Genomic DNA, 13,657 nt, shown 5'->3' with positions numbered 1-13,657 from the left:
AGTGTGAGACACCTGTATACCACATAAAATGCCAACCAGAAAGTTTCTATATGAGAGGAATCTGTCAATAATTGTTTTGAAAAAAGTCTCCATGGCAGGAGACAAAACAATATAGTCTGTTTTCACCATGATCTGGCCATAATCATTACTGTGAACACAATGCTGACCCTGTCACATAGTAGCAATTCCTGGGTATCCAATCAGTTCTGTGATGACTGGCTAATTATATTGGATCATTCCCATCATGGAGGTTGAGCACTTTGTCCTCACAGGGAAAGAAAATATTTCAGATATGGATTGCCCTTAATGCCAGTCAGTGTTAATATGATTGGACTTCAATATTCCTTTTTAAAAATGTTTATTTATTTATTTATTTATTTATTTAAAGAGAGAGAGTACACATCGAGGAGAGGCAGAGACAAAGGAAGAGAGAGAATTCCCAAGCAGGCTCTATGCTGTCAGCACAGAACTCAACACAGGGTTCAGTCTCACGACTATGAGATCGTGAGCCGATCCAAAATCAGGAGTCGAACGCTTAACCAACTGAGCCATTCAGGCACCTTTGGAATTCAATATTCTTTATACAGCACCATGATATCCCACACAAAATTGACTCTGTTGCGTGTTTCTATTTCCATGCCAAATGAGACATTCTTTTACTGAGACAGTGCACCATAACCCAGCAGCTATTGAAATTGGATGCTTATAACTTACACCTATACCATTATCTAAAGAAATGAACTCAGCAACCAGTGTTGGACTGAAATGGAGTACAATGGACTATGTCCTTGTCTCGAGATGGAACAAACTCTAAGCTTATGTTTTCATTTCAAATCCTCTCGGTGTGATCAACTGAAACTACATTGCAGCTGAGACAACTTTGTGAAGCTTGCTTTCCCTCTACCCCGCCTGCCCTTTATCCTCTTGAATAATTTATTATACAAATTAATTTTACAATATCGTCAACCCAGATTAGACTTCTCAACATTCAAACAGAGCCTATTTTAGAAGAAAGGGACTGTGACCTTTGGTTCCTGCACAAACAATATACTATTATTGCCATGAATCCCATCATTTGGATGTAACTGGCTTGATGAAATGAGAGATGGCCAGCTAAAGGATGAGTTATGGTACCTGCCTAGAGGGCAGACCTATAAGATTTGGGGCTTTTTCTATAAGGTTTGACATATTGTTGAAACCACAGCCACTAAATTGTATTGCCCTCTCTCTTTACTGAATTCACAGACATGGGATCAAAAATAAGAAGTGGGGCTCACCTCTTTTAATATTACATAAAATTCATTTGAAGAATTTTTGCTTCTTATCTCTGATCTTTTATACTGGATGGGTTTGGAATTCCTGAGAAAGGAGTCTTTCAAGCAGGAAAAAAGATCACGGACTTGGTCAATTGTAGGCGGAAACTTTCCACTGGCCATTTTGACTTTCTTGTGAGACTAAACCAACAGGAAAAGGAAAAGGATCATACTTCTGCTGGTTGGTATGACTTATCTTTATAAATATGGTTGGTTTCCTCTCCTAAGATTGAAGAAGGAACAAGGTAAAGCTGTCTGTGGTCTGACTGCATTTCTCTGCGAGGTTTTGCAAGCACAGATCTCTACAAATCTTCATGAAGAGAAAGTTACTTTAAAACTGTTGACATTATAAATGCCACATTGTTCTCCACTCAATAGCAACATAACATCACAACTATGTGTAGGAGATTAAAAAAATAAATTGATGTCATGAGTATCCCATATCTGTAAAATTTTTAGCATTACATATGATTTATTGTCCCTAAACACATGCACATGTCTAAACGTAATTTATGTATGCATATGTACATACCTGTGGTTCATTGAACATTAGCAAAAGTTATTTTGCAATTATAAGATTCACCCAAAATTAAGAATTAAATTAAATTAATTAAATTAAAATTTTAATTTAATTTTTTGAACAGTAAACAACTTTATTACATGACCCAATATAAGAGGGAGGAAGATTTATTTGCCTCTCTGAGCTTTCATTTTCCTCAGATAGAGCTCCATCTCCTTGCCCGCTAGCACATTGCCATATCTGCTAGGCACATGGCCTGGTATTAAAGCCCATGCATGCTGCAAGAGAGCATGCATTCTCTAGCAAAATGACAATGCAGCCCTACCCAAACCTAGGTGTCTCCTTAAAAGTCCATGTTGGTTCAGGTATTCTGGGGCCAGTCTTGAAGCCCAGTGTCTCCTTAAAATGAAGTATTTTTTAAATAAATGAATTTCCTACTATAAGTTAAATAGCAGCACAATCATGAGTGGCAATTCACATACTCAGCTGCCACTAACTGATTTCCAGTTCCTTTATTGAGTTTTCCACTGTTTTGGTAAAACAATTTATGACTAGTACAAAGAGAAATATATTAAGTATATTAAGTATGTTGGAACAATGCCTATTGTATGGAGAAAGTATAAGCATGGGTATCAGTCCAAATATACAGCGGAAAAGTGTTAGGTTGAGGTTCCTAGTAGGTGAGTGAGATTCAGTCCACTGCTACCAATACAATGAAAGAATCATCAAACGTTGAGCAAGTCAATTAACCTATCTAGTGTAACAAATTCAGAAATAATAAGCCTTATAAGTGAGATAGGAGTTTAATGGGTGCTTGGATAGTAAAATATAAGAACAACGATTTTATTTCCATATGTGTTACTAACTAATAACTAGCAATATGTCATTTCATTTCTTTAAATGAAGAAATAAAAGGCAAAATATTTTTATTATTTTAATATTTATTAAAATATTTCCTGACTCTTAATATTTTGATATTGTGAACCTTACTAATGTTTATGAATCACAAATTATTTTGACCTATTCCAAATTAATACACTAGATTTGTTTTTCATTTTGATGAAAATGTTCTTTAGCTATGTTTGGAAAAAAAATCTATGACATATTTTGGTAAAACGTTGACTCAATATATGTATTTTTCCCACATGTGAAATCATACATGAGATTATTCAACAATTATGTTTATATAAACAACAATGCTAATTAGTTTTAGGTCTTCTTTTGATAAAATAGGTTCACATACAACAGATCTTGCACACAAAACTACATCATCTCACCTTAACAAAACAAAATATAAGCAAGTGTCTTTGGCTTCATTTTGAGTGAAATAACTTATGTAGATTTCTAATATTACTATCAATAGATATTTTCTTTGGGCACCTGAACAGCTCAGTCAGTTAAGCATCCAAATCTTAATTTTGGCTCAGGTCATGATCTCAAGGTTCATGAGATTGATCCTTGCATCAGGCTGTGCACTGACAGCACAGAGCCTGCTTGAGATTCTCTTCTCTCTCTCTCTCTCTCTCTCTCTCTCTCTCTCTCTGCCCTTCCCAGGAGTGCTCTCTCTCTCTCTCTCAAAAATAAATAAGTAAACTTTAAATTAAAAAGAAATATCTTCTTTTAATGAGTTATGTTTAACTGGTGACACATTTGAGTAACTTAAACCACTTTCATGAACAAATACAGCTAAAAGGGAAAAATGCATCATAATATGTTTATTTCCTTCACACTCTTCTCATCTTGCTGGCCTCTAATTTCTACAGAAATGAAAAGTAACTGAATTCTTCTGATCACTTTTCAAAGACTCACTGTTTCTATAACTAAGGCAGAATCCCAGCAGTTGTGTGGAAAGAGGACTTGTTGATGTTAAAGAAATTTCAGAGAGGTGTAAATTAGCTTTGCTTTTCACTAGGCAACTGACAGATGGCAATATTTTGGGGAAGATAAAATAGCAAAGGGATTAGCTGTTTGTACTTCAAACTTTTTTCAGTGCTGTATTTCCAGAAACCAGTATTAACGTCCTCTAAACCCGAGGGTGCTCTGAAAGAAACAAACCCAATAATGATCATTTTTCTATATGATCTGAGATCCTCTCAGAATGTCTGAAAAAGTCAGGTTGCCCTGCTAGGAAGGCTCAGCTCAGGAGGTAGGAGTCAGGGTAGGTCAATGGGGGAAGTATCCGATTTGTGTTCTCTGACTGCTTGATTAAAATAAATAAATGAACAGAAAGCATTTATTATTTTTTTTAATTTTTTTCAACGTTTTTTATTTATTTTTGGGACAGAGAGAGACAGAGCATGAACGGGGGAGGGGCAGAGAGAGAGGGAGACACAGAATCGGAAACAGGCTCCAGGCTCCGAGCCATCAGCCCAGAGCCTGACGCGGGGCTCGAACTCACGGACCGCGAGATCGTGACCTGGCTGAAGTCGGACGCTTAACCGACTGCACCACCCAGGCGCCCCAAACAGAAAGCATTTAAGGAAAGCAAGAATTCTCTAGTTTGCCCTGGTTCCCTGGATTCATTGTTTTATGTCTGACTATGTTGAAAACTGTGCCCAGTACATGAAAGTTGCTCAATAAACATTTGTTGAAGAAATGATTGATGATGGTTTTTCCTTAAGACATTTATGTTTATGGCACATGAATTTTATCTTCCCCAAATTGGGTAATGCTTTAACTATGCCAGACATTTAACAAAGAAGTTGAGAAGTTCAATACATAATTTCAAATGAATGATGAAGGAGAAAAATCTTACATCATGCAATTAGACTTGGGAGAAGGACAGTATATAATTTATTTTTCGCAGTCCCACTTCTGAAACCAATCAAGTCTGTTCTAAATTAATTTCAGAGTTTTCCACAGTCTGGTGTCTCTCTACTTATCAAACTCTAATTTGGGTTACTTTTAAGTATTAATACAACTTATTTATTCAGACTGATGTAAATATTTTATAACATTCACATCATAATTATCCCCTCTTTAAAGTGTCCTCACAGAAATGGTGTTCTCTCTCCCATAAATTAGTTGATATCCAGTTTACCTTCAAAATATTTTTTAATATTTTCTCCAAAAACCTTCTGATTACTCTAGCCTATTAACAGTGTATTAGCAGTTGGACTTTGTACATCACAATGAATTAAGTAAATATATTTTATATTGTCATGTACTTTTGCCAATTATTTCATTTGTTTCAGTCTTGTTTCTTTGTTAATGGGTCATTAAGTAGAGATTAGACTGGAAAGAGTTAGCCGTGACCACTCATAAAGTGTTTTCTTGGGAGTCTGAATTTTATTATGTGGCCAGTGAGAGCCATACAATTTTATAAATGCTGGATCTTGGGGATAAGGCATGAATATCATGATGATGTTGGAAGATAAAATGCACACTCTTTATGTTCAGGGATTCTGTTGGACTTTTTTAGAACCTTCAGTTTTCATTTCCCCTCAGAATACTCAAAAGACACTAAACGGAATTGTAGTGACAGATTGGTGTTTAGAAGTGTTGTTGTTATTATGAAAGTGATTATGAAATCAATTTCCTTCATATAATGAACTGCATATTTTTAGGAAGCATTGAATTGAAGAGGTAAAGGTATGAATTACTTAAAAATGGCAATATGGGGGCTCCTGGGTGGTTCAGTTGATTTAGTGTCTTGTCTCTTGATTTTGGCTCAGGTCATGATCTTGTGGTTTGTGAGTCCAAGCCCCGCACTCAGCTCTGTGCTGTCATGTGGAGCCTGCTTAAGGTTATGTCTCCCCCTTTCTCCTCCCCTCCCCCACTTGCTCCCTATCTCCCAAAATAAATGGAAAACAAACAAAAACTTTAAAAATGATAATATGAAAAATGTTTATTTTTTAAGAAAAATATATGACTTCAGTTTAATAAAACATATTTTGAAAGAACATAGTATCTTATTAATTGGTATAGAAACTTCCTATTAACTTGAAAACAAATGGAATGCATCTTAATATTCTTTTAGGATTCCATATAGCATTTTCAACTATTTCTTTGTTTTACTAATTTTTAATTAGGTCATATTTTACTCCTCAAATTTGTATTTCATTTTGAAACTTTTTAGATCCTTTTTAAAAATAATCTCTGTAATAAATATATAAATTCAACTATATTTCCCTTTTTGTATTATTATATATAAGTTAATTATTAAATTAATATTGTATTCAAACTAAAAATTAACTGTAATGGAAATTAGCTTACTATGTATTGTTTACTGGTAGTAAAAAGATGCATCAGAACATTTACTCAACTTTACGGGTCATTAGATTACTGTTTCATTATATTTTCTAAATTATCCAAATAGTCCAACTTTATTTCTGTTACTGGAAGAAAATGACAACAAAACTGAAAATATATTTTTAGAAATGTGACTCATGTCTAGTACTTTTGCAGGGATACTTAGAAATTAACAATATAAAAATTAAAATTAGTTGATATGACTAAGATCTTTGTAACGTCTAGAGTTCCATCCCAAGACTTTTATATATTCTAAACCAATTTATGCTTACTCACAATTCATTCCCAGAAAATACCCTGTCTATATAATGATTCAGGTATATGTTGTTCTAAAGAGACTTTTTATTGGCTTAAGAATGGAATCAAACTTTCAGTCAGGATTTCTATAAGAAACATTTCTATAGGAATGTTTCTCATTTCTTCAGAGCTATGTAACAGTATTTTTGAACATCAGTAACCATCGTTTTGAGCATGTTCTAAAATAAACCATTTATTTTCAATGTCCCTTGATTTTCATAAATGTTTTTTTATGTTGCAATTTATATAAATTAATTAGTAATCTATTTTCTTATTAAATATGGGTTGACTGGTGAGTCAGAGGCAGTGTGGGAGTGATAAGTCTAACCAAACTATGCATACGTGTTTCTGAAACATGTTTATGTGAGTGAATGGAATAAATGACTAGTCAATAGAATCACTGCTCTTTCTTTGGTGCAGTGTATGTATTCCAGTGGTATCAGACTTGAAAATGAGGGAAAAAAAGTGTGGATTAAAATAAGTTTTTCTTTCTTTCTTTCTTTGTTTCTTTCTTTCTTTCTCCCTTTTTTCTTTTTCTTCCTGCCTTATTTCTTCTATTTTGAATTTCTTTTTTTTTTGTTTTGTTTTGTTCCTTTTTTTTTTTTTTCTTAGAGAAAGAGAAGAGAGACAACATTAGTGGGGTAGGGGCAGAGGGAGGGAGAGGCAGATACAGAGAGAGAGAGGGAGAGAGAATCTCAAGCAGAATCCAAGCTTAGCATAGAGCCTGAAGTGGGGCTCAATCCCATGACCCTGGGATCATGGCCTGAACCAAAATCAAGAGATGGGCACTCGACCAACTGAGCCACCCAGACACCCCCCCTTTTTTTTTTAAGTTCTAAATTTAACCTGACATTTTTAAAAGTCAACAAAAAGAATATAATATTACTCCCCTACTAAGACATGAAAATTAGTGAGAATACAATCTTTATAAAGTTCTTTTTGGGGGCGCCTGGGTGGCGCAGTCGGTTAAGCATCCGACTTCAGCCAGGTCACGATCTCGCGGTCAGTGAGTTCGAGCCCCGCGTCAGGCTCTGGGCTGATGGCTCGGAGCCTGGAGCCTGTTTCCGATTCTGTGTCTCCCTCTCTCTCTGCCCCTCCCCCGTTCATGCTCTGTCTCTCTCTGTCCCAAAAAAATAAAAAAAAACAAAACAAAACAAAAAAAAAAACAAAAACGTTTAAAGTTCTTTTTGGTACTTGTTACACATTCAACATGGGGTCATTAAAGGTGTTCTAGTGGGAAATTTTATGATCAACGTTGTGCTGTAGAAAGTTTGACCAAGATCTTTAGGATATCTGCTAATTTAGAAATAGGAATAATATGTAGAATATCACTGCTATTGATCAGACATGCAATAATGAGGGCCTTGAACTTCATTCAGTGATAATGAAGAATTATACATAATGCATGATATATAATTGAATAAAGAATTTGAGAGATAGTGAGTATATATAGAATGCCTCATTAACTATAGCTAGTGAACTCAAATATTATATAATTTATTTTATAGAGGATGTTAAGGTTTCAAAACTGGGAGAATGAAAAAAATGAATATATTCTTAAAAATGTAGGGAGGTCATGAGAACATGATATTTTACGGGATATAATTCACTCAACAATTAATATTTAGTGAATATCTGAAAATAACTGTTGTGGTGACGGGGTAGAATAGAATCAGCACTGGATCTGGAATGACAAAAAACTGAATTGTCAGACTCACCAATCACTTCATTTTACTTTTCACTGCCAGGCTTACCAACACTACTCTTTCCTCCAAATTATACTTGAGACACTTTCACATGAGGCAATAAATTAACATTGTCACCTAAACTTCCTCTCCTTGCTCCTGCTCTGAGTACACTGTTGTAAATCAACTAACCATGTCCTAATTTGGGCCCAGGTCCAGGAGACCTGCTTTGATTTTAGAACTTAACAACTTCTAACATTGGATGCACACAAAGACTGGGGAATCTGCTGAGTTATGATTAATGTTCCAAATTGCAAAACCAAATATGGTAATAAAAATCTCAGATTCTGCATTTTATACTTTATCCACTTGGCATCTCCCTCTCTCTTTAAGATTTTATTTAAATTCCAGGTAGTTAACATACATTGTAATATTATTTTCAGGTATACACTATAGTGATTCCACACCTCCATAGAACACGCATCACAACAAGTGCACTTTTTAATCCCCATTACATATTTAACCATTCCCCTACTCACCTACCCTCTGGTAACCATCAGTCTTTCTCTATAGTTTAAGAGTCTGTTTCTCGGTTTGTCTCCTTTTCTCTTGTACTCCTCTTTGTTCATTTGCTAAATACAGCTTAAATAACTAACCTTATGCCATCTTTCTATTGATTTTTCAAAAAAAAATACATTTGTTAGTTTTATAGGTGAGAAATGAAAACTTCTTTGATGTTGGAAATTTGAATTACTTTACTTTTATTTGCTATTTCTTAGACATGCTTCAGAATCACAGCATCTCTAGTTAGCTTATACACCAAGATAAGCTTTCCTAGTAGCTGCCCCACAAAACAAAACAAAACAAAACAAAAAAACAAAGAAAAAAAACCAGATCAGATCATAAATCAATACTTTCTTCCCCCCTCTCTGCCTTTATTGCCATGCTTATGGTTATACAATTACTCATTTCTGTGGTAATGGAAGCTGTACTAGAGCTTAGGAAAATGGCTTGAGTTTGCTCAACCTCAGTTTCTTCTCCTATAATTCAGAGATGATAATTCCTACTTTACAGAATAATATTATTATTGAAATGAGATAATGTATGCAAACACAATGTACAAAGTGTGAATCACTGTTGAAATGTGAGAAGCAATTTCATAAGCAATAATAACAACCTTTCACAATTTGTACTTAACTAAAAATTATCAAAAAGATGATTTTATGTAAAATGTACAAGAAACGTCTTCACGGCCTGACCCCAAAGATTGTTCGGTCAAGTTATATCTGTACAACATTTTGTACAAGGCAGCTGATTTTGTACTTTATTGTACGGTAGAATGTTGTCTTTATTCTCCATGAAGATCCTTCCCTTAAAGAGTTCACTTCTTCGATCGACTCCAATAGTTAGTTTCTGTAATAATATCTGACTATTGCTCATTGTAATCCTGCTTTTTCCTTAATTGTTCTTAATATAATTATTATAGCATATCTAGTGAAAGGTAACACATGGATTTTGTTTTTTTTTTAATTTTCTTAATATCTTTTTTTAAAATCTATTTTTGAAAGAGAAAGAGAGACAAAGCATGGGCAGGGGAGGAATGGAGAGAGAGGAAGACACAGAATCGAAAGCAGACTCCAGGCTCTGAGCTGTCAGCACAGAGTCTGATCTAGGACTTGAACCCATAAACTGTGAGATCATGACCTGAGCCGAAGTCGGACACTTAATCGACTGAGCCGCCCAGGCACCCCTGGATTTTGTTGTTAATGGGCTTATAGTTCACTTGGGGAGATAGAAAAATAAATAGTCATTTCTATAACAAATCAGATTGATTTAAATGTTTTAATAATGACAAACATTATGTGGGATACGAGCAAAGAGATTATTGAATTCCAAGAAGGAAAATAGACCATTTCTCCTGGAGGAGATGAAAACTGAGTTTTAAAGAATGAATAGTGAAACAAACTGCAATACTAAACGAAGTAAAGAAGAGATGAAAGGTTTGGCATTAGGGTTCAGCATTCACTTTTTTAACAAATATGTATTGATTATCTATCTGTAAGAGGTACTCAGTTATGAACTAGAGGTGAAAATATAAATAATAAATGGTCCTTAACCAAAAGAAGGCAGAAAAATAGGACAGGAACTACCATTCAGTGATTTAAATGCTTTGATGAAGTACGTTACTGGAGCACACATACAAAAAAAAAAAAAAATATATATATATATATATATATATATATATATATATATATATATGCATGACAACTGAGGGTGCATGGTGATCAAGCAAGAATTGAGCTGCATTTTTTGAAGTGTAAGTAAGTTTATGGTTCGTTCAAATATGAGCGAAAAGATCAAATTAACAGCGTGTGTGAAATTGTGTTGTTATAACATAGATTGACAGGTTAAGTGAAAAACAGTAATTTTGTAACACCAGAGCAATGGAGTATATTAAAGGGTGGTAGATGATAAATTTGGATGGTAAGCCTGTATTTTGTTTACTAGGCCAGTGTGTTTGAAGATTGTTTGTAAGTCTGTTGGAAGTATTGGAATAAGTTTGGTTTGGAAAATACATTTTCAAATTTCATTTTATTATTTTCTTCAACTGATACTTATGGAATACTTTCTATGCCCTAGACTCTGTTCTAGCACAATGGTGTATAAAAGAGGCAAATCCGTTGCTGTCAGGGACCTTCTATTCCAGGATACTGACACTGACATCTACAGAAGAGCAGACTGAAGAAGGATAGGGTTGGAGATATAGTGATCAGTTAGAAAACCGCTACAATAATATATTGTAAAATTACAAGGCTTATACTTAAGACTGTTGATGAGTTAATGAGAAAGAGGTGACAGATTTGAGAGTCATGAAGGAAATACTAATTACATCTCTTTGTGAATTGTTTAGTGTCTGTGGGGGGTGGCAAGATGAGTACAAAGAAGTAATCTAGTAAATATCCAGTTTTCTGGGCTTGCAAGTGATAAAAGTTATTGTAATGTAGTTAATTCTCTGCGTCAGCTTGGCTGGACCATGAGATGCCCAGATATTTGGTAAATATTAATTCTCTGTGTTTCTGTGGGGATGTTTCCAGATGAGATTAGCATTTGAATCAGTAGACTGAGTATACAGATTGTGCTCTCTAATGCGAGTGGTATCCTCTAATTCCTTGCGCTTATGAATAGAACAAAAGGCAGGTATGGGACAATTCACTGTCTCTGCCTGATTGCTTGAGCTGGGACGTCAATGTACACTTGCCCTTGGACTGGAACTTACACCATAAATTCTCCTGGGTTTCAGGCCCTAGAACTCAGACTGGAACTATGCCAATGACTTTCTTAGGTGCCCAGCCTAATTAGATGACAGATCAAGGGACAAATGAACATTATGTGTCTCCTCATATGATACACATTGAGGATGCAAAACGTATCCTGTGTATTCCTGTCGAGTGGTATAACCTACACTTCATCATCAGGAGACACCAAAGAAACTCAAAAGAGGGTCATTTTACAAAGTAACAGTCATGTATTCTGACACTGACAGAATTACATAGTCATAGAAAATAAAGTCCGAGGAAGTGAACACATGCTCTTAGGTTGGATATAATTCTTGCACACTTCCTATAACTTTGAAATAATAACAAACTAAAAAAATATAATTTGAAATGAATGAAAAAAAATGAGCACAGGAAGAAAAATGCAGAAAGGGATAAAAGGTAGCAAAACTTTATATATATATATATATATATATATATATATATATATATATATCTCCAAGAAAGGATATATGAATATTTGATTGAAGAATGAGGGCTTGGAGAGAGATCTGCTTGAATCTCCTTTCTGAAATATGTTAGAATTAAGAATTCAAATCCCATGATAGTTAGTGATCATTTAAATATATAATGTATGAAAAAATTTAAAAAAAAGAGCTACCAAAAGTAATGACAATATGGTAGTTTGTGTGCTGGAAAGCTGATCTTGGGAATTAAGCCAGTTTCTCCAAAAGGAAGTATTTTTTTTTCTTGTCTGTAATCTATTTTTAAATAATTCAAGATTTTAGCATAGTAACATAGACAGTATGTTAGTAAGTATATACTAGTTTGAGCTTCAACTCTATCTAGGGGTAATCAGAAAAACATCCTACAGGAGTGGTTAGTCATAATTATTCCAGAAAGCCTATTATCCAAAGGTAGTACTGAATAGTACTGAATCCTATTTCCCATAAATAGATCAATGGCTGAATATTTGCTCATTAGAAAATTTGAAGTAAAAAGGAATTTTATAAGTGAAATCGGTGATTTATTAAATAACATGATGAATATTAGAAATAGGTTCTCAATTTTCAATTGACTAGGCTTGAAAAAGCTGAATTTTTTTAAAAACTTACTATTTTCTTTAAGAATATAGGCAAGGCAGAAGCTAGAACCTTACACATGGCTGTATCCAGAAATTACTTTTGAAGAATTTCTATTTCCCTGATGGTAATCCTAAAGAAAACAGAATCTTGCCTCTAGAGTACTATTCTCTGCTTTGTCTTCACTTTTCATGTGAAGTCGTGAAGTTTAATTTTATCAAACTCCTAGAACAGATTTTATGAGATATCTTCTATTTACTGTCTAATAAATGTTTGTTGGCTATCTATATGTGAGACAGTGTTTATTCTCAGGTCTCCTTTTATTTTAATATGGTAGTGAATCTGTGGGGTAGTTAACTCTCATTTACATCAAACACCTTTGAAAACTGCCAAAAAGAATGTAAGAGATGAACACGACCACATAAATTTTGATCAGTGAGTGACATACATCTTGAGACATGAACCCAAAATTTGTTGCTGATCTGGCTTTATGAGAGAGCTGACAGATCATCCCAGAGTAGTATCTGAATCTGTGGCCCAGTGGGTGGAAAGCAAACAAGAGATGCATTGGAAAATAACTCCTAAACTATAGTTAAAAGCAAGCAAACCACAATCACTTCTGTCCATTCTTAAGTTTAAACTGATTTCAGCAGTTAGTTTCAGACAATTTAAAAAGCAGCGTAAGATGGGAGAATAGGCGAAGAAAAAAAAAATATAGATCTGCTTTTTTGTAAGATGTAGCTAACTTTTCAATAAGGCATGTTAGAAAAGAAAAAAAAAAGTGGAAATCACTGCTGCTAAGGATAGTCTTGGTCAGATCAGCAGAAGTAAATGTTAAATCACTGCAGGGGACAGGAACATTCAAAGCTTTAGGGCACTCTCTACTTATTTTCTTCTACACCAGAACAGAGAATTATCCTCAGGGAGAGTATTCATGAGAAAGATTTCAGAGAAAATGGACCAAAGTCCAGGTGACCCAGGTCTTTAGTCTGGCCACGCACTCAAAACACCCTTCAACAAATAGCCAGCTGAAAAAAGTACCCCTACATTTCAAAATTGAAAAAAAAATTACAAAGGAACCAGTATATGATCTTTGAAAAGATATTGAAAGAGGAAAAAGGAACATTCAAAGGGAATGGGAGTAGGTACATACAAGATATACCCCAACAAATTGCATGTCAGTAAAAGCTGTCTCACAGATTTGTGGGTAAAGGCTATAAGAACTAAAATTATG

Source organism: Neofelis nebulosa, chromosome 3 (assembly GCF_028018385.1).
Source record: "Neofelis nebulosa isolate mNeoNeb1 chromosome 3, mNeoNeb1.pri, whole genome shotgun sequence".
In the NCBI taxonomy this organism is placed as follows: domain Eukaryota; kingdom Metazoa; phylum Chordata; class Mammalia; order Carnivora; family Felidae; genus Neofelis; species Neofelis nebulosa.
Note: the sequence above shows the minus strand (reverse complement) of the source record.